General features: G+C 43.8%; 1 long non-coding RNA gene across 2 annotated transcripts; it reads right to left on the reverse strand.

Annotated features, from left to right (window-relative positions):
* Positions 1 to 6442: 6442 nt before the first annotated feature.
* LOC137633984 (uncharacterized) lies at positions 6443 to 20506 on the reverse strand. 2 transcript variants are annotated; one of them, XR_011042400.1, is made up of 4 exons: positions 20366 to 20506; positions 18268 to 18432; positions 17776 to 18000; positions 6443 to 6605 (listed from the first exon to the last, which is right to left on the reverse strand). It is a non-coding gene; the product is annotated as an uncharacterized lncRNA (long non-coding RNA). The 2 variants fall into 2 exon arrangements; XR_011042399.1 differs by having other exon boundaries at positions 6443 to 6608.
* Between the last annotated feature and the right edge of the window lie 1763 nt (positions 20507 to 22269).

A 22269-nucleotide genomic window follows, 5' to 3' on the forward strand; every position in this document is an offset into this window, starting at 1 on the left:
GAGCCATCAGGTCTATCTGTTAAGTCCTCAGCAGCCATTGCTTGGCCCTCCTTGGTCCTAGCTTGGATGGAGAGGGGTCCTGGGCACTGATCATATGCTCATATGGTCTCTCTAGGGCATTGTCCCGTTTGATAGGGCAATGTCACTGTCCCTTGCCTCTGCCATTCATGAGCGGCCCTTAAGCACATTCTCCTACACTGTACTTGAATGACCTGCCATTCCATAGTGTTCACTGTATTTTAGGTCAGTGAAGGAATTCTTTTATATGGGGTGAAGGTTTATGGCATGTCTTTTGTAATTTCTCCATTGCTGATTCTGTTCTGGGAATCACTTATTTCAATATCAAAATCATTACAGAATGTTCTTGCAGCCTACATAATAACCAAAGTCCTCAATACTCTGTTTTACATATTTTGGAGTGAATAAAGTCAACGGATCAATGGTCTAGTTTGCAAATTGTGACGAGCAGGAAAACCTTTTGTTTTATTTTTATAGTTGAAATTTATCATGTGAGCCATTTCTAAGTCTGGGAATATTAAAACAATTAATGAACTTTCTGGATATAAGCATTAACTTCTCCAATCAGAAGGCATTACTACGAAGTACACTACATTTCTTTGTATCATGAATACAATAAATGGATTTTGACTTAGGAAAAATCTATTTTAGGGTGAGATGGCGGCCATGTCGTCCTGATGGAAGTTCCCTCCGGCAACTTCCTACTGTATAATATTTCTGCGATTGATATTATAAGAGAATTACGGTCAGGTATCAGGGGGTTCTAACCCCCGGAATGACTATCCCAAGACATCGTGTATAATCAGGGTACTAATAAAACCATTTACACATAAATAGCCTTCAGTTATGACAAAACAATTCCATGCGAAATGCTATTGAAGTTTATAACAGCACACCGCTGGCGACATCTGCAGCCCAAAATTCAAATTGAATTCTAATGATTTGAAAGATATTAAGGATAATATTTTGCTGATAAATCAGAGTTTCATATTATTAATACTAGTTAAGCTACAACCCTAATTGGAAAAGCAAGATGCTATAAGCCCAAGGGCTCCAACAAGGAAAAATACCCCAGTGAGGAAAGGAAATACAGAAATGAAGACTTTATGAGAAATAATAAACAGCTAAAATAAAATATTCTAAAAACAGTATCAACATCAAAACAGATATTTAGTTAATAAACTATACATACATACATATACCAAGGCACTTCCCCCAATTTGGGGGAGTAGCCGACATTAACAAATAAAACAAAACAAAAAGGGGACCTCTACTCTCTACGTTCCTCCCAGCCTAACAAGGGACTCAACCAAGTTCAGCTGGTACTGCTAGGGTGCCACAGCCCACCCTCCCCCGTTATCCACCACAGATGAAGCTTCATAATGCTGAATCCCCTACTGCTGCTATAAACTATAAAGACATAAAAACATTTGCTCCAACTTTGAACTTTTGAAGTTCTACTGATTCAACTACCCGATTAGGAAGATCATTCCACAAGATTATAAAAACCATTATTTTCTTTAACATTGATGTAGGAATAAAACCATTAGCCTGTGGTAGGCGTGTAAGAATACGACCACAGTACGTCCTGGGTGTCTTAGAAAGCGACTAGAAGGATGGTTGCTGCCTTCCAGTGTTGCTTGTTTCACAAAAGGCCCAATGCCTATAACTGTGGAAACTGCTGCCTTGCAGTAGGGCTATTTAGTCAAAGGTTAGGCACACTGCCCATAACTGTTAATTGTTCATTACTTCTCATCTAGTTTATCTATTTTCTTACTTCCTTTTCTCACTGGGCTATTTCATCCTGTGGGAACCCTTGGGCTTATAGCATCCTGCTTTTTCAACTAGGGTTGTAGCTTGAATAATAATAATAATAATAATAATAATAATAATAATAATAATGACAGCAAGGGCATGCGATCGTAAAAACCTCCTCCCAATTTATAAACAAAAACCCATCCTTTAATGTAGGGATAACAGTGAGAGAAGAAGAAGTGTTAAGATTGAAATCAAAAGATAAAAGAAATATCAAGTAATTAATAGTCAAAGAAAATGGAATGTGTGGGAACACAGAGTAAACGAGGACCTCAAACATCGCTGAGAGGCTGCGATGATCATCTGGATTTGGCCTGAGAGAGAAACACTCGGATCATTGTGGGAGCTCCCTCTTTGTGTGTTTGTTTGTGAATAGCTTCCTGGCCACAATTCTAATTGTAGAGTCATGAAACTTGCAGGGGTCATTGTAGGAGTTCCTTACTGATATAAAAATATAAAACATCAACAAACAACTTTTTTACCAACTTTAAAACAGAGAACATTTCCCTCCATCCAGTTACGATTCAGAAACGAACGTAATACAAGAGATCTCCGTATAACGACACTTAAGACTATAACCAATAAGAACTTTACAATGCTCAATGCATTCACTTTGGCGAAGAGATCATAGAAATCCCTCGTCCTACATCGTTGATTGATTCCAGGACTCAACGTAAGTAGGTTTTTGCAGTGGGTCAAATTTTTGCCTTAAAGAGTGACTTGTTTCCTATACATGTTCTAGACACAATTATTACATGTACCATTATTATTATTATTAGCCAAGCTACAACCCTTGTTGGAAAAGCAAGATGCTATATGCCCAAGGGCTCCAATAGAGAAAAATAGCCCAGTGAGGAAAGGAAATAAATAAATGATGAGAACAAATTAACAATAAATCATTCTAAAAACAGTAACAACGTCAAAACAGATATCATATATAAACTATAAAAACACTTATGTCAGCCTGGTCAACATGAAAACATTTGCTCCAACATTGAACTTTTGAAGTTCTACTGATTCAACTACCCGATTAGGAAGATCATTCCATAACTTGGTAACAGCTGGAATAAAACTTCTAGAATACTGTGTAGTATTGAGCCTCATGATGGAGAAGGCCTAGCTATTAAAATTAACTGCATATCTAGTATTACAAACAGGATAGAACTGTCCAGGGAGATCTGAATGTAAAGGATGGTCAGAGATATGAAGAATCTTATGCAACATTCAGCATAATGAACTAATTGAACGACGGTGCCAAATATTAATATCTCGATCAAAGCATATATGTGAAGTCTAACACATTAATTCAAGATCTAAATTAAAGACATAATCAGAAAATTCTTAACCTTCTTCATCAACTGTATAAGAATCTATATCGTCTCTCAAGTTAACCTGTTTACCTTTATGGTTCTATTTTTCTTAATCATGAGATACAAACACAATATTGTATACAATACTGAACAAGGACGATGAAATTAATATGTTAGATTTACACAAAAATATATCGCGCACTTTTAGTTTACCCAGAAAATCATTTCTTTTGTATTTTCCTTTTATCAAGAAAAAGCTAAAAGATTTAAACAAACTGAATCTCAAGTGAGTGTTGAGCAGACCCACACCCGAGTGGGTCTTCCCCGCCACCAGTTATAACTACCTCGTTAGATGATAATTTGTATTTATGTTTAAACATCGAAGAAGATGGAGAGAAAAATGAAGGGTAGGAATTGGGACTGAAGATATAGCAGACAGTTAAAAAGTGACAGAAAGAGAATCTGTCAAAACCATTTAGCAATGCTTACAGTGTACCCTACAAAGTACACAGATGACACTAAGCAGCTACAAAGAGCAAGGATCATCACTCACCTTCTCCTTAACATTTTTGAAGCGAGAAAGTAGGCGAGAACATGGAGAAAGAGATCAAGAAGGCGTCGTCTTGGGGTGACTGAGTGTTCTCGGTCTATCTTAATCCTCCTGGACGACTGTATCTTAAGTCCGAGCGTATACGGTTCCACCAAAATCATAACGGTGACGGCGCAGTTGTCAAACACCTGCGGGAGACGAAGGTCGATTAGTTCGAGAAACAAGCGATTAAAAAGATTCTTATTCTGTAATTTCTTTTTAAACTAAATTTTATTTTTACAATAATTTACTTGAATAAATATAAACAAACTCTTATTTGTCTTAAATTATAATAATAATAATAATTATGGCTATAAATATAAAAAACATATCTTGTAAACTTTATTCCTCATTCATAAGAGTTGGGTGTTGGGGCCAGGAAAGCCCTTCAGTGCAGAGGTCCCACTGGGAGAAAACATTGTAAGTAGAGTGATAGTTAAGGTGGAAGAAAGGCAGCAAGAATGGGGTCAGGTAGAAGGCTAAAGAGAGAGAGAGAGAGAGAGAGAGAGAGAGAGAGAGAGAGAGAGAGAGAGAGAGAGAGAGAGAGAGAGAGAGAGATATGCCTCACCATTGCAACATTCAAAAAGGAACTTGTCCGCAATGTAGATGAGGAAACAGGTCTTTTCTCCGCCACCATCACTGACCACGATGCATTTAAGTCTACGTTGACCTTTCGTCTTGCGACACCTAATGCTGACCACCTGGAAGAGAAGAGGGAAAATGAATGAGTGTTGCCAAATCAGGATCTGGAAGAGTCTAAGGTTAATCTTAAAGTTACGACCTGAAATACAATGAGTACGTTTTGCTAAACGAAAATCCTGGTATACCTGTTTGCTTCAATACCTTTCCTGTTGTACACTGAAATTGAGCTAAAATGTTTTATACACACTTTTATATATAAAATATGATTTATTAATATACTTATTTTTCGTACAGTATTTAAGAACTCTATTATATATTTAGTATGATACATTCTAATATACTATCGTTTCTCAGTAAAATTCTAATTTATATACAGTACTCTTTAATATGCGTTTAGGAAGAACTAGTGAAAATATCCAATAAAATTTAACAAATCAAACAAGGTTTTTGCTAGTTTGCAACTGACATGCAAGACCTCTTGGAGACGAAAGCATCGAAAGGAAAGCAAAAGAATTGCTCTAACAAAGCAGACAGTTAGAACACGTATAGAGGAAATCTCTCTCCTGACGTATCTCGGCAAATGAAAGACCTCGTCCATCTTTCAGTTTCTCGTCTTAAGCTTTGGACGAATCAGCTGAAGTATGTGTTGTAGTCCAGTTATGCATTTTCTTAAGAATTGATGATAATCATATTATCTTTGATGGGAATGTGGATCTATTCTCGTAAGAACACAGAGCACAGCCCGGCACTCGTAAGCACGAGACGTAATGCTCTATGCTCGTAAGAACACAGAACACAGCCCGGTACTCATAAGCACGTGAGGCAATGCTCTGCTTTCAATCACGAAAAATGATGATAGATCCTAGGAAGCACAGGAAGACAAGGGGGAAGGATCCGTGACTACCATCTCTCTACTTGGTGCACCCCAGTACCAGAAGAGACAACCAGGAGACTGGTCCTGCTCTCGATGAGACGTACCATACGAAGAGCACCTCTCCCTTCATAGCAGGAGGATGTGTAACCTTACCCTCAATTGCTTGAGGAGTTGGAGTTGAGACCAGACAGACTGATCACCTGCAACCAGTGCAAGAGCAGAAGATAACCCAGAATGTACCAGTTAGCGGCGCTGACCATTTTTCGCTCCCTCCCGAAGAAGAGCAATCGTTAAATTCCAAGGAACTGTACGGAAAGGTCTTCATAGGCGACATTCCTCTTCCTGAAAAAAAAGTCTGACGAAGAGAAAGGAGGAGGAGGAGAGGAAGAAGAGGAGGGAGAGAAAACTCCTAGTTCCCCTTGCCAACGGGGAGTAAATTACAACAGGTTCTTTGCCAAAACACAAAACATCTACACTGGAGTTTTGTCGCAAGGGAGCACAGGGACTTTTATACACAGGAGTAACACCCAGGGACATCCTAACAGTGTCAAGCACTCCTTCCAGACAATAAGTGCAAAATAAGCACATTGGAACAAATGAACACTCAGGCCAAAAAGGATGACTCCCTCACGAAGGGACACTACCACCGAGCGAGCCGAATTATGGTTTGAGAAGTTCATCATCTTCCTCATAGAAAGAACGTGAATGAACTCCTCAGAAGGGGAACTGTAAGTCACGCCTTTAGCAAAGGTACGCAACAGATTGAGAATCATAGGTTTGTATCTTCATAGGAATTAAAGTCTCTTCGCCACATGCTTACCTTTGGGTGTGTTTCCACTCTCACAGAGAGAGGGGTAATGCATAGCAAAGAGAGAAAACCCAATACTTATCACAAAAGAAAGTAAGGAAAGGTCCAGCAGTAGGAAGATGAGAGCAGAGACAGTACATACGTACATACTGGTTGCTGTCGAAGAAATGAGTGACGGGATACTTGCTAACGACTCAGAGGCCATTTCAGCCTAGCTGAAGACATCCTCTTAATTAAATGATGAAGAGTTTATATCAGCATAGGAACAGAGACGCTGTTACTAACTATGGCTATTCCTAGCAGAAACTCCATACCAGCAATACTTCATGAATTCTTAATATAAAAAATCTACCCTTCATATATCATTTACTTTTGAATTTACCTTTCATTGGATAAGATATGGATCAAGTCCACACTGCTCCCACAGAGGAAAATCCTTGAGGCCAAGATGAACGGATAATCAACCATCGCATCCAACCCACTCATCCTCAAAATGAACGGACAGTGACGATATGGTACCGCTGTACAGATCAGGGTCATGACCCTTGTCTTCTGAAAGAGAAACGTATGTATGAGTTGACATTACCAAAATAAAAAAACCAAAGCGTGTCTAAACAATGCATAGTCTCTTTAATCACAAAATATAAATCCAACATAAAAATCAAATATTCTTTCACAAAACATCTTTGGTCAAGGAAAAGAAAAGAAAAAAAGGGCAAATTGGGCCACAGATTTTAAGGATTAATTCTATGAATATCACAAATTTTAAGTAATTTGTATTTTTCCTAACAGTACTTACCTCGAACTACTTTCTTAGGAGACTTATACTTTAGGAGGAGGGAGTGGCTTACAGTTCGGAATATTTCGAAACATCCTGGGGCCCATGACCTAGATAGGAGGCTAGGTCTAGATTATCCAGGGAGAGGTAGGAGAGTAGGGGAAAGCACGCAAAAGTCTACCTTATGTACAACTCACCTTTAATTATAATCCAGACATGGTGTGCCTCAACGTCCCCCTCTCACCTGGAAGGGGGATATGAAAAAGGATGGGATAAAGGAAAGGGGGTACCAAGGAAGGGGGAGAGTAAGGAGGAACCTGTGTCGTTTACGATTACTTCCCACGGGCTACCCGGGGCCCAAACCACTAAACTTGTTGCCCAATGGAGAAAGCATCCAGGGACTTTCTTGTACAGTCCTTCAGGTAATGGGCTGTAAACGTGGACTGTCTAGCCCAAGTGCCTGCCCTTAAGATTTGGCCCACCGCCATGTTAGTGTCAAAGGCCAAGGATGTGCTAAGGACCCTAATATCATGGGATCTCGGGGTCCCAGGCACCATGGAGCCATCACTCTCGTAGGCCCTCTTCATAGCCTGCCTAAGCCAGAAGGATATGGTATTTTTGGACACCGCCTTCTTGACTGGACCTGTGGAAACTAACAAACTCTTGATGGCCGGTCTGAGTTTGGATGTCCTACCGAGGTATTTCCTGATAGTTCTTACTGGGCACAAACGCAGGTCTTCCGGGTTGTCCGAGCGCGGAATTGCTGGGATGGAGAATTCTTCGAACCTGGGATCCGCAACTGCAGGGTTCTGGGTCTTCGCCACGAACTCTGGTAAGAACTTAACATGTCCTTCTACCCTTTCAAGTGTGAAACTTCAAAGGACAACCCGTGGAGCTCGCTCACCCGTTTGGCCGAGGCAAGGGCTAACAAGAAGACTGCCTTGAGGGTGAGGTCCTTGTCCAGAATGTCTTTAAGTGGTTTGAAGGGGGGGCTCGAGAGAGCCCTAAGAACCTTGGCCACATCCCACTGGGGGACCCTCGAGGAGTGGGGGTCTCAAATTTGTTCAAAACTTCTGATCAGCATGGAGATGTGGCGGGAAGTGCCTAGATTGATGCCCTTGAGTTGGAAAACCTGACCCAGTGCCGCACAGACCCCTTTGATGGCTGGAATGGATACTCCCTTGTCATCCCGTAAATGGACTAGGAAGTCTGCGATATTGTGGACCGAAGCGTCTAAGGGCCGCAGATTCTGAGTAGCACACCACCTAACAAACATTGCCCACTTAGCTTGGTATACGACGCATGAGGATTTCCGGAGATATCCCGACATCCTGTCAGCAGTCTTATCTGAGAACCCTTCCCTTCTTAGCAGTCGCTTGATAACCTCCAAGCGTGAAGCTTCAGGCCTTGGGGGTTTTCGTGTAGCCTTTGGAAGTGAGGCTGACTTAGAAGGTCTTCTCTTGTCGGCAGGGGCCAAGGAGGAAGGGTGGCCAGGTCCTGAAGATCCGTGAACCACTCCCTCTCTCGCCACCAGGGCGCTACCAAAGTCATCTTTGTGGACTTGGCTTGTCTCAGCCTGTTGAGAACCTGCCTGATGATCCCGAAGGGAAGAAATGCGTAGACGTCGAGACAGTCCCACGAGTGCTGGAAGGCGTCCTCGAACACTGCTGTCAGATCTGGCACTGGGGAGCAGAATACAGGGAGTTTGGCATCAAGTCTTGTGGCGAACAGGTCTATCACCGGGGAGCCCCAACACCGGAGAACTTCTTGTGCCACCTGGGGGTGCAGAGACCGTTCTGACCCCACCACCAGTCCTGTCCTGCTGAGTCCGTCTGCCAGGACGTTCCTTTTTCCTGGAATGAACCTGGCTGTTAACTGAATGTGGTTCCTTTCGGCCCATTCCAGTATCTGAGTTGTGAGGTCGCACAATTCCCTTGACCTTAAGCCTCCCTGCTTTTTGATGTATGCCACCACCATGGCATTGTCGCACATGAGTGCCACCGAGTTCCCCCGGAGGAGACGGGCAAATTCTGCCAGGGTGTTCCGTACTGCCAAGAGCTCCAGGAGATTGATGTGCCGGGCCTTTTCCTCCTCTGACCATTTCCCCTCTGCTGTTTCCTCAAGGAGATGCGCTCCCCACCCCTCCTTCCATGTGTCCGTGAAGAGCAGCATCTCCGGGGGAGCGGAGCGGAACGGAATTCTCTTCAACGTGTGACTCCTGTTGGACCACCAGAGAAGAGTGTCCCTGGAGGAGGAGGACACCGGAACTATCTTCTGCGGGGACTCCTCCGCTGACCAGAGATCCTTCAGGTTCCACTGGCTCGGTCTTAATTTGAGCCTGACCTGTGGAGCTAATTTTTCCAACGAGACTAGGTGACCCACTAGCCTCTGCCAATCCTTGGCCCTCACCGGAGTGCCAGCTAGGAACGGGCGAATCACTTGGTCTAGATTGCTCAACCTCTCCTGGGAGGGGAAGGCTCTTGTTAGCTGGGACTCCAGTACCATCCCCAAGTACGTCATCCTGGTGATGGGGACTAACTCTGACTTCTCGAGGTTGATCGTGATCCCGAGGTCCTTGCAGAACTGCAACAGCAGAGAACCTTGAAACTTTAAGTCTGCCTCTGAGGCTGAAAGAAGCAACCAGTCGTCGAGGTACCTGATCAGTCTGATGCCCTGCTTGTGTGCCCAGACCGAAACTAGGGCGAACACCCTTGTGAAGACCTGTGGAGCCGTCGAAAGACCGAAGCAGAGAGTCCTGAACTGCAGAGTCTGAGCGCCCCACCTTACTCTGAGGAACTTCCTGCTGGAGGGGTGAACGGGAATCTGAAAGCAAGCATCCTTGAGATCCAGGGACATCATGAAATCCCCTTCTCTCAAGGCTTCAGCATGTCCATTTTGAAGGGAGTCTTCTAAATGAACTTGTTGAGGGCCGAGAGGTCGATGACTGGCCTCCAACTTCCCGTCGCCTTCTCCACCAGGAAGAGCCTGCTGTAGAAACCTGGGGAAGGCTCGTGAACCTGTTGCAGGGCTTCTTTGTCCAACATGGCGTCCACTTCTGTTTGTAGGGCTGTCCTCTTCTCTGAGTCCTTGGGCGCGAGACACTCTGCCTGGTGTTCGGGAATCAGCGGGGGCGGAATTGACAGGAAGGGAATCCTGTATCCCTCCCTGAGGACCGTCACCGTCCATCGATCCGCTCCGTTGTCCAGCCATGCTTGCCAATAGTGTTTGAGGCATCCCCCCACCTGAGGCGTGGGAAGGTGTAGGGGGCTTCTCTCCCTATCTCCTCCTAGGGAGACGGACGGAACGGCCTCTCCTTGAGCCTGTGAACTTTGGCCTAAAGGAGGCCTGAGGTTGGGCACCACTCATTCTGGAGGGCCGAGGGGTCTCGTGCCAATAAGAGGTAGAAGCTTCCTGCCTAGCTGGAGGCGTAGGCGGGTAGGCCCCGTCTGTAGTGGCTCTTCTCACCGGGAGCCGTCTTGCCAACTGCTGTCTGGATTCGGTTGTAACCTTCATCCTGCTGACCCTCTCCATCATCTCAGTCACTGTTTGTAGGGGGAACACCGTCTCACACCAAACGGGAGAGTTTCTCAGGAACTTCGATTCCTTCTCGGGGAGTCTACGGGGCAACCTGTTCAGAATAGTGTTCCTTCTCCTCAGAACCCAGTTGTCCATCTGGGTAAGGGACTAAAAAGTTAGGAACTTCATGGCCTTGCCCCCCGAGCGGATTAGTTCCTGTAAGAGTGATTGATTCGCGGGGAATGACAGGGCGTGAGCTAGCTGGAAGCCTGCTAGGGTGCACGCCCACCAGTCCAACCAAGAAGTGACATTTACGATGTCCTGAGACGTGTCCTCCATCATGGCAGCTTCCGCTTGCGAGAAGGCCACCGGTGCGTTCAGGCTACGCTCGTCCGGATTGCCCTGGTTCAGGGTAGGGACCGCTTCCTCCACCGTGCGGGGCCCAGAGTGACGCCCGTCGGGCACATAGAATTTCTTCTGGGTCCTAAGACCTGGCAGGAGCTTGGAGGAACCCTGTGCCCTCAACGAGTTCTTCGGGCCTGCAACAAAACGGTCCACATGCTCCATCCCCAGGGCAACATCGGGAGCTAACGGTAGAGTCAGAGAAGGTTTCTGCTGGACTGGATTGTCCACCATCCTGCCCAGACCTGAGAGCAAAGCTTGCTCCGCTGTTGGTTGCGGTTTATCCAACCTGTGGTGCCGCCGTATAAGTGCCAAAACCTTACAGTAGGATGAGACCTCGTCTGGGGAACACTGGCCCGCTCCCAGAAGTTCGTCTACAATCTGTACCTCCGTATTGGAAAGCTCATCGATCACGGAGGGATCCGTGGGAGCGGAGGCATCCCTCTCCTCCTGGCAGAGCGATGGAGCGGGCGCCTCTGTCGCGGGTAGAGCCGCCGGAGCGGAGGTAGCCGTCATGGGTCTACCTCCTCCTGGGGTAACCCAGGCGGTGCTAGTCGATGGTTGCGACAGCGGCGTATCCCGGAACTTGGCCGGAGCCGCTGTGATGAAAGGTGATGAAGTTGAGCCGCTGGGTATAACCAGTGGAAGTTCCCGACACACGGGTGGACCCGCCGACTTACTAGGTCGGGGCAACTGAAAGTGTGCCAACGGCCACACCCGACGAGCGGATGGGGCCGAAGAGACACTGTGCAAGGGTACGGAAGCGGCTCCCGCGGCTACCGAAGTAGGCACTGGAGGAGCGACCTTCTTGCTGGATTCACGGCGGTGGCGAACCACCGTCATATACCTTTTCCTCACGGAGCTCCTCCTCCTGTGTCTCCTCCTCGAGGACTTCGACCTATTCCTGGCCGGGCTGGCGTGTGAGCTCGGTCTCCTCCTCCAGGAACTAGCTGAAGAGTAGGAATCGTAGGAAGAATAGGAAATCGCCGAGTCGTCCGTCTCAATGAGGAGCCTCCTAGGGGTCCTTGGTCTGGATCTCGGGGTCGAGGGTTCCACAAAATCCGGCGGAAGCGTAGCCGAGGGCGCCGGGGGTGAGCGGATAGCGGGCCGAGAGGCGAACCACCCTTCGAACTCCTTCTCATTCCTCACGGGCGACCTGAAGGGCGTCCTAGGTGCCGTCCACACAATGGAGTCGGGATCGGATGAACACGTGGACCGCCTTTCTTTGTCCCGACCACCCCCGGAACCCGCTGAACCTGAAAAACCTTGCCACGATGTGCGGGTAGGAGCCGATTCGGGATTCCCCCACACCGGATCTTCACCTGAGACGGGTCCTGCGGGCACCAGGCCATTGTCTACAACACATACTTCCGCCACACTAGCAGACTCCCCACTCATCTGCGTATGCCCCTTTTTCACAGATTCCCCGACATTAGACTCATGGGGAACGGCAATGGGCCGTTTCCCCGCAACGGACTTACCTCGTCCCCTACTCTGGGTAGGTTAAGGAGAAGGAGAACCTCTTTCCGACTGCGTTGAGGGCAACGTACGCGGCGAGGAAAGGCCTGGGTTCTTCGGCGATTTCTTGGATGCCTTCTTCTTCTTTTTGGAGAAGAAGGTCCACTGCATCTCCGGCCAAGACTCACACTCCTGGCACGTGGAGGAAGGCGAACACTTATTGCCCGGACACGAGGAGCACAGCCTGTGTGGGTCAACCTCGGGCTTAGAGAGCCAGGCTCCACAAGACTTACCAGCTTGGGGCCCGGGACAGCGACGCTGGGATCCCATAGCAGAAAGCAACACGCAAACGACACAAGAACACAAGGGAAAGGTGAGGGAGATAACACGGACACGTGATACACAAGGGAAGGAACACACGGGAACACGTGGGAGCACAAGGAATGGAGAGCACAAGGGACCACGTGGGAACACAAGGGATGGAGAACACAAAGGAACACGTGGTCATCAAGGTGATCGGACGGGATAAGAGAGAGTGAGCAGCGAGATGTTATCTATGCGCGACCAGACGCTTACTGACAATCTAACAAGCGCAGCATCACGCGCTGACCCCGGGTCGCCCCAGGGCCAGTATCCTTCCGCCCCGACAAGGTAACGGAGAGAGGGGGAGATCCCAGATCCTCCTAAGAAAGTAGTTCGAAGTAAGTACTCCGTGTTGGAACAAACTGTATCTGTAGTACCGGCTCAACGCTAAAAGGAATAAAGATGGCGGCGATGGTGGGGCCATCTGAGTACTCAAACAGTAACGGAGGAAGGGAACCTTATTACGGCTCCTCTTTTATTTTGCCACTTTTCCCCCTCGAAGCATAAACGCTATGCGGGTTGCATATTGCTATGTGGCGTGTCAAGAATACGTCCCCTGATATTATGCGATATCCTTAAAGGAAACTTTAAGGATATTCGTGCCAGGAGTTAGAATTCTGGAGACCTTAAGTTAAATTCTCTGGGAATATCACTGTAGTCAAATATACCCTAGGAAGCTACTTATAGGAACCTTCCATCAGGACGACATGGCTATCTCACCCAAAAATAGATTTTGAGCGAACCGTTTTTTTTCAATCAAACAAACCTGAGACTTTTAACGAGAGGTTGATTTCTGCGACATTGGAAGTCGATCGTTAAAATTCATAACGAGCTGGGGGTCATTAGCTGGTGGGTGGTATAAGCCCAACCTGTTCAACAGTACAATTCAGAGCCGTCTGTCTAAAGCACCACTAAACTAGACCTTTTATTAGCCTCTGTAGCCAATGAGAAAAAGGAGAGATGGCAAGAACTGATAACCAGCACAGATATAACTTAGAACAGTAAGAAAGCATGGAAAGCAATCAGTCAACTGAACTTGGATAAGAACACACAAACGAGAATAGCTACAGCAACACCTAATGCAGGCGCAAAACAACTCTTACTTAGTGGAAAACCATATGACAAAGAACAAAGATATCACAAAAGAATGAGGTATGAAATGAAAGAGAATAACGAGATTAAACCACTCACTGTTGAAGAACTCCAGGAAGCCATGAAACACAATAAACCTAGAAAAGCTGCTGGTCTGGATGACATTACATTTGAGATAATGCTGCACTTTGGCAACAGGAATAAATCATGAGCATTAATACTTCTTAACAACTTTGCAAGAACATTCAAGATCCCAAAACTATGGAGAGAAGCTAAAGTTGTGGCCTTGCTAAAACCTGGCAAAGACCCAATGATCCCTAAGAGTTATCGGTCAGTATCTCTCCTCTGCACCTTATATAAACTGTACGAACAGGTGACGATGGTCCGCATAGCTCCCACAGTCGAAGATCAACTGACACCAGAGCAGGCTGGCTTCCAGGCAGGAAGATCCTGCTGCTTTCAGGTACTTAGCCTCACTCAGTATATTGAGGATGGCTCTGAGCTTGGGAAAATCACAAGGGTAATATCTTATGCCCTAACAGCAGCCTATAACAATGCGAACCACAGGTTGCTTCTTTTAAAACTTGCCAAAGTTATTCACATGTACTTGAGACAACAGCCAAACTGAAGCTCTGCGGGCTGGTGAGTAAGGAGCCGCCAATTCACTATGAGTAATATGGCGATAAACCTGGGTTGCAAGCAAACCTTCGTTAGACAGAGGCACTCGTCCACACACCATGCTAGCCCTCGTTGGATGGGTGTGCAACAATGCGCATGACTTCTCTGTGAGACTAGTGTCTTTGCTAACACACGCTGATGCATCATGAAGCAAGGTACTTATGCCTTCCTACCAGAGAAGGTATTTGCTCACAAGCAGAAGAATAAGGTTGTGCTGAACTAGAAGGGCAGGTTTTCCCTTGTGAGAGGTCAAAACTCAGAGGCCCAGGTCCCGAAGGGCTTGGCCTCACAAAACTCTATGAGCTTTGTTGTGCCCAACGGACACGATGTACGCAATAACCCCGAAGTGTTATAGCGTCATAGCTTACAAGACTCATAGATGACCCCAAAGGGAAATTGCTCGTGAGACTCGTGCCTTGGGGGTACTATGGGAGACGCAAGCAAGCAATAAGCATCACCATCTTGTATCCTGGGGTACAACGGCAAGGGGCAGGAGTTGCGAGCAGCCACCTAACCCCATTGCTGTTGAAAATTTATGCCATGACGTTGGCCTCTTGGTGTAAGTCAACATATTCTCGACATAACCTAGACCGGAAAGAGCTGTGACGTAAACGATTCAAAGAAAAGCTGCGAGTTGACTGGAACAATCTCTGGCCACCATCAACATCTCTGCTGGCCATCAAGCCACTTAGCAGGATGCCCTACACCTGTTGCGTGTTCTTGTTGAGGCAACCTGTCAGCAAAGCCAGAAGGCAGAGAACTTGGCCATTAGTTGTGTGGGACAGTCATGGCGCAGCTCGGATGCTAACAGGGGTGACATGGCTGCCTCCAAACTTCACCTGCACCCGAGCGAGTCTACCCACGTACACCTCCTCGACCTGTCCCGAAGCCTGAATCTGCGGAAGTGCGCCTGTCATCAATGCGCATCCAGGATAGGTCTCCTCAGTTCCAGAGGAGGTACTGTACTTGGTGCGAGAAACCAGGGCACATTGTGAATGAGTGTCGCAGACGGCTCATCCTGTGCTTACACTGTGGCTCGGTTAACCACCATGTCGCGCAGTGTGGGCAGCAGGTTACCCGTCCAGAAGTTAGCTATCGCCCGCAGCTCTGGGAAGGAAACCCCTTCCGTCCAGACTCCTTCTAGGTGGAGGGAAATACATGTGAATGCTACTCCTGCCCTCAGTGTAAATCCAACAAACATTGATAGAAGGTCGTGGCCTTCTTTGGTTATTGATGGTGTTCCATCCGCAAAGAAGGTACTAAAGATTTAACTGATGCTAAAACCCCCAGGACTTCTGCTACGCCACCTGCGGAAATAGTAGTAGACATAAGAAGTTTCCTCATTGCACAGGTCTCAATAGAGAATATTATTGTGAAAAAGAAAAGCGGGAATTATGGGACTTTGGACTCGCATGGGTAAGAGAGGGAAAATTTAGTTGTGTTAGATGCCTTTTTAAAATAATGTGGTTGACATATTGACATTGTTTACTCCATTTTGGCAAACAATGTAGGTGGCATGTTGACATTCTGTTTACTGTAGTCCTTAAGGCAGACAGTGTTTGCATCTTGAGATGTATTGATATGCAAAGCCCATAGACAAGAGAGCATATAACTAAGATGTGCCAACTGTGACAACCTCATCAAAGGTTATATTGTCTTACCGTTAGAAAGAGTGTCTTTTGTGTTACTTAATTTTCAGTAACTATTATTTTTTTTCAAATTAGTAAACATAACTTTTTTCTATTTATCTTTTCTCATTTTGAAATAAAATCAAGGGATGGTGCCCAGTGACCCATTCTTTCCTGATTGTTTCCCTTTTGCCCAGATCTGGGGGCATTCCACCATATCTTTTATGTAGTGTATAGTCTGCGTGCTACTCCCGGCCACAGTCTGCAAATTACTACATCGCCGTCTAGCTCCAAGAAGCTATGCTCTGAAGAACAAGAGCGAGGCAAGGATGAATAGAGCACACACTTGTGGAAGCACCCGCAAGGACGCCTTTCCCAGGGATGAATAGCCGCCTCATACCTCCTAGTGGGGAAGGGTGTCTTTACCACGAACGGGAAGGATGCCCGACACATGGAGGTGGACCTCCAAGCAGTGCTCTCTGCTTCCCGTCAACGAGCTTAAGCTCAAGTTGAAGGTCGGCATCGAGTGATGCCTGAGAAACGTACCCTGCGTTAGTTTCTGGGATAACCCCAAAAGTATCCCCCAACTGGTAGCCCTGAAGGGAACCAGTCTGCAACTGCTCTCGTTCTTACGCCAGAGCTGCAGGAAAGAAAGCGAACAAAAAGCAGAAAGAGCTGCAGCTAAGGGCACGAGAACTCTATCGGTGCATTACCTCCAGAGCCTCGGAAGGGAACACAGTGGTTAACCCGTGTGGAGACTGTGTGCGCTGCTACTATGCCTCCAATTGTATTACTCTAGTAAGCCATTCCTTAAACAGGGAGACCCGAATGCCTTAAGGAAGGCAGGAGTTGCCGCAGGTGGCAAGGAGAGAGACTCTCCCGGTGGAGGGTACTGCTGCCTCACTAAAAGCTATAGTATCCACAGCTAAGGGAAGTCCAGGGTCAATTGATCAAGTCAAAGGCCAGTTTATTAAGGTTAACGAGAGAGACACAGAACGTCTCCTTTCTACCGAGCCAAAATTAAGTTGTTGTACACTGTAATATTACCAGTATGGGTGTGACAGGGGTAGCTGGTCTGCCCCACCCTGCTGACTAGCAGTGGGTAGTTACACCTCGTTACAATTCTTATGGCTGATTTCAGCCGCTTTTAAAATACATCGCCACTATAAAGAGCAAAAGGGTTTGTATATAGTTGTATATAGGGCAGGAACAATTATGAAATAAAGTACAGTACAGTAGTAACTCTGTTTAGGAGTAACTTTCAATACGAGTCTACAAACTCAACTTGGTTTATGGGAATTGTTTTGATCTGTGAGAAAAGATTTCAAACCGTATGGGAATGTTATGTGGATAAACAATGAGAAGACTAAAATGAAAGCAGTCAAACGGTGCCCATACACCATCCATGCAGTGTTCACGTTCTTCTTACTCCATGTTCATGACGTTTTAAAGTAAGAGCAAAAATAATCGTCTCTAAAAAGGTCCCTTATAAAAATTGAATGAGTAGAAAAAAAGGATAAATCAAATGATTCAGTAAGTGATAGTGAAGGTCATTCTCATCTCCCACCAACCAAAGGTACGGAAGTGTGAGTTAATTTGTCAGCTATTTCCACTTTTCATTGTGATTTCTAATCTTTTACTTATTTCTGACGATAGGGGTTATAAATTGTCGATAATTTACATTACGAAACCTTTAAATCTGATGACATATGTTTGTTTATGTGAATTTTCTTTATTTTTTATGGGAAAACTCGTAAACTAAGATACTGCATTGCCTTAAACTGAAGTTTTGTACACAACTCACCTCCAGAATTTTTCATCATTCTTGACATTTCCCGAATTGAGTCTATGCAAGATCTTTTTTTTGTCATTCTTGGTGTTGATACTTAGTTCCCGTAGCCTTCCATCTTGATTCAGCCGGGAGAGCTTTTCTCTTCCTTACTGTCAAAGATTCTTACTACGTTCAGCACATAAAAATACATTTGTGCGGTCTCTAGCTTTCGAAACATCTGCCAGCAGGATTATCTTTCTGAAATGACCGAATTGATAATGGACGAATCACGTTGCATTACAAACTTACAGTACAGTAGTTAAACTATACAGTATACACTGTATAGAGTTATAAAAGGTTAAACAATTCAAAGTCAAGATACACTACATTCCAATCAAAATTAAAAAAACTCTTATTTAAATTCAGAACATTCAAACTATTTCTATATGGATCACCAATATTAAGAGCCTTAGGTCTAATTTCATTACAAATATTGAATAGTTTAGCATATACAGTTGACTTTACTTTTGGTTCCAATTGAAGAGGATGTACTAAAACACGCGGCAGAGCAGATGGTGACTCACAAACGTATACAGGTGCGGCAGTATGCTCGTGCAGCCTTAACCAGAGGAAAAGCTGTTGTTGAGAATTTGCACACGTTGGCATCAAAATTCAGCCGACCTGCATGACCTGAAAGCATAGTTAATGGTATTATTAACTAGATTAATCTCTGGAGGAAATTAACACCTGATAAAAATGTCAAAATCTTCAAGATATTTGTGTTTTTTTTTAACTATGCAAAACTGAATCCTTTGATAAGAGTATGATTTTAGTGTAGATGGAACTCGGCTTTAAGAATTCATAATGAGGTTCGTAATGAATGCACTGGCGGGTGGCTGTAGAGCCTGTCCCCTCGCCAGCACACTGCACAGACGCTTCCGACCTTCGCCTATGACTTAAGGAGTGGACTCAGGGTTGTATTATTGGGAAAAATACGAATCACTTTAAACATTTCTAATTATTCCTTCACAGATACAGATACAAACCCTAGCTCCTTTCAGGGGAGAAAGTTCCTATAATCAAGTCGACTTGTATCAAATACCAGGATGTCCAAAGACTTTGACCGAGGGAGATGTTTAAGTCTTGGCTTTTCTTTTCCATCCAATCAGAATCGGGTATTGGGAGCACCAAGCGTGGTTTGAGATGCTCATTCTAATCCACCGAGACGAGAAAATGGGAACACATCACTGCAAGAGTGAGGATACTTGTAAATCGTTTTATAATTCGACTAATTCGAAAATTGTAAGGATTGTGAAGTTTACCGAGAGTAATGATTTTACAGCTTATTTGTATAAGATAGGACTCCAGGTGGATTATTCTGGTGTTTATTCAAAGTATTGTTTTGGTGAAATGCGTTATAACTACGATGGAAAATCAACGAACAACGGCAAATCCACGTTTTATGGCGGTGTTATAATACAGTAGCTCGTGCCACGATTCCAGGAATTGTTGCCCGTCCCAACACCATAAACGCCCCATTCCTTCTTCTTCTTCGCTAATTGCCGGGCCATCTCACCCACAACAAAAAGGAAGTTGACCAACAGGAAGAAGATCATACATGAAGATTTCGACTTGAATGACTTTGAGTAATGTAAGTACAGTATATACATCTATATTTATGTTAATGTAGTTCATTGGGACAAATGTAAATTTACTTTTTACGTGTGAAATGGATTTCCTTTTACAAAATATGATTGTGTTACCTTGCCAAGAGTCAAATGGGTTGCAAATCAAACACAGGGCAGGCTAAGAATACGGCAGTCTAGCCGTTAGGTAAGGACACGACTTGTAGGTTAGGTTAAGTAGGGATGTTTAGGTCAGGTGGTGTTCTTGAGTAGAGGTTTTGCAGAACAACGGACAGGGTTTTTTGTAATGCGACGGCGATGTCTTACGAATCACTAGGAAAAAAGAATGAAATTTCAATTTCATCATCATTATCATTATTAATGGAGGAAATTAACCAGCCTCATGAATCAAGCTGGTCTCTTCAGAACTGGTCAAAAGGCAGTTTGGGGAGGTAACGTATGCATAATGTGGGGACAGAGAACGGTGAATGGATATATATTTACCAAGTTTATGAAAGAGTTGAAAATAAGTATAGGGCACGGCCATCATCATACATAGAGGTGGCCGCTATTATAAATAGAGATGGCCGCTATCATATAAACAGGTGACTGCTACCATACATACATGTGGCTGCTATTATAAATACAGATGGCCGCTATCATACATACAGGTGTCTGCTACAATACATACAGGTGGCTGCTTTCATACATACAGGTGGCCGCTTTCATACATACAGGTGACTGCTACAATACATACAGGTGGCTGCTTTCATACATACAGGTAGCCACTATCATAGATTCAAGTGGCCGTTATTATAAATATAGGTGTCTGCTATCATACAAATGATCAAAAGATATTACGTAAAAACAACTAATTTACGAAATAACCTTTTGAAGGAATTCGTCTTCATACGATAGACAAGTGTCTACTCTAAGCCTTATGGCAGTTGCCAAATACAAAGTACAATTGCTAAACTATTAGTTTAGGTAGTCCATACCATTATGAAATATTTGTGTTCAACGAGGATAAAATAGAGCTGATATATATTAAAAAAAAATAACTTAATCGTGGTTTCCTAGACTTCTAACTTCTCAAGACTGCGGCAATTTGCGGGCACTCTATGATCCCAACGTGGGACTTCCATCGTCTCAAATGTAAACAAAGATTGTTCTTCCTCTTCTTTAGTTTTTCTTCAGAGATGGAACTGTAGAAGACACAATATTACTAAGAAAACGATATTAATAGAAGCCTTATTATTATTATTATTATTATTATTATTATTATTATTATTATCATTATTATTATTATTACTCCTGGTTCCTTATTGCTCACTCCGCAAAATAAGTTTATATTACCTGTGCCTTAAATAAATTAATATCGTAAGGAGATTCTCAATCTTTACTTTTATTCCCTTCTACCTTGAAATTAGATAGGATAACACCTTGCTATCATCAGTTTTGGCAACCCATTGTCTGTCAGTTTGGACTTCTTAAATTCTTCTTTTATATGCATTGTTTATTGTTTATATCATCTCTTATCTCCCTGGTCTTCTTTTTCTTATATAAAGTTATACTATCTTTCACCAGTATTTGTACTTCTTTCTTCTTATGATTGCATTTTTCTTCTAATTCTGTTTTTAACCTAATATCTTTTTCATTTCTTTTCCTTTCTTTCCTTAATCTTTCTCCTTATTTCCTCAGTTACCCAAGGTTGTTCTTTGGTCTTCCCTTCATTCGTTACCCTTCTCCTATATATGTTTTAGCCAAATGTTCTTGTTTCATTTCTGCCATTATTATGTTTAGCTCTTCAATTCTTTTTACATCCTTGCTGACAAGTTTTCTCTCTATAGATTTCACATATTCGTCTATATCTTTTGTGTCTCCTATAATATGTAATTTCTTCCCACTACCCTTTATTGCAATTATTTTCTCTATTTGTTTTTACTTTCAATTCTACTGTTATTAAGTTGTGATCTGATATGTCTAATACTGTTTTATCTTCATCTATTTCCATACATTTAAATTGTTTATATAGCATATTATTTGCAAGTACAAAATCAATAGCAATATGCTGATCTTGTCTATTCCACGTGTATAGTCCTGAGCACCTTTCATCTCCATTTAATAGTGTTAGGTTGTGGTTACCCATCCAATATAGCACCATTTCCCCATTTCTGTCTACTTGTTGGTGTCCCAGAAATCCCACGTGGCCGTTAAAACCCCCCATAACTAGCAAAGGAGTTGTTTCTCCTGCTTTCTGTATTAATTTTTCACATTCCTCTTTCAATTCTTGATCTCTTTTTCTATCTTCTTCTGTATTTCATGCTGCGAAATATACCAGTATTATCAGGAATACTAAGCTGTGGATTTTGCACTGTACCATTATTATATCGCTATGTTTGGTTTCTATTTCCTCTACTTTAGTGATGTTATTGTTTTTAAAAATTAACATTAACCCTCCACCCTTTTTGTCTTTAAAATCCCTTCTTTTTTCTAACTTTAACAGACCTTTACTCAGCTGTATTTTATCTATTTTTTGGTGCGTTTCTGTCAAACAAAATATATGAATTTTATTTGTGTTCATCTCGTTTTCTACTTCTATTAATGTCTGCTTAGTTAGTGCTTGGATATTTAACAGGCATATTCTTATACATTGGTTAACTTTTTTGTCTAAATTTATACCTTTTCTACTTTGCTCTGCTTGCGTTTGCTTCTTGACGAAAATTGTCGTTTATAGTTCTCCTCTCTTTATGTACCACCCCTGCTCTCCATTTTCTTTTTTCTCTCTCTCAATTCCTCTAGCAACTTCCTTTCTTTTTCCCTTTCCCTGAAAGTGAGGTCAGGTGCTATGAAAACTTATCTCAACTCCTCTTTTGTTGATTTCCTGAGGTGTTTCCCCCTT

The sequence above is a fragment of the Palaemon carinicauda genome, chromosome 43 (assembly GCF_036898095.1).
Source record: "Palaemon carinicauda isolate YSFRI2023 chromosome 43, ASM3689809v2, whole genome shotgun sequence".
NCBI classification, from domain to species: Eukaryota; Metazoa; Arthropoda; class Malacostraca; order Decapoda; family Palaemonidae; genus Palaemon; species Palaemon carinicauda.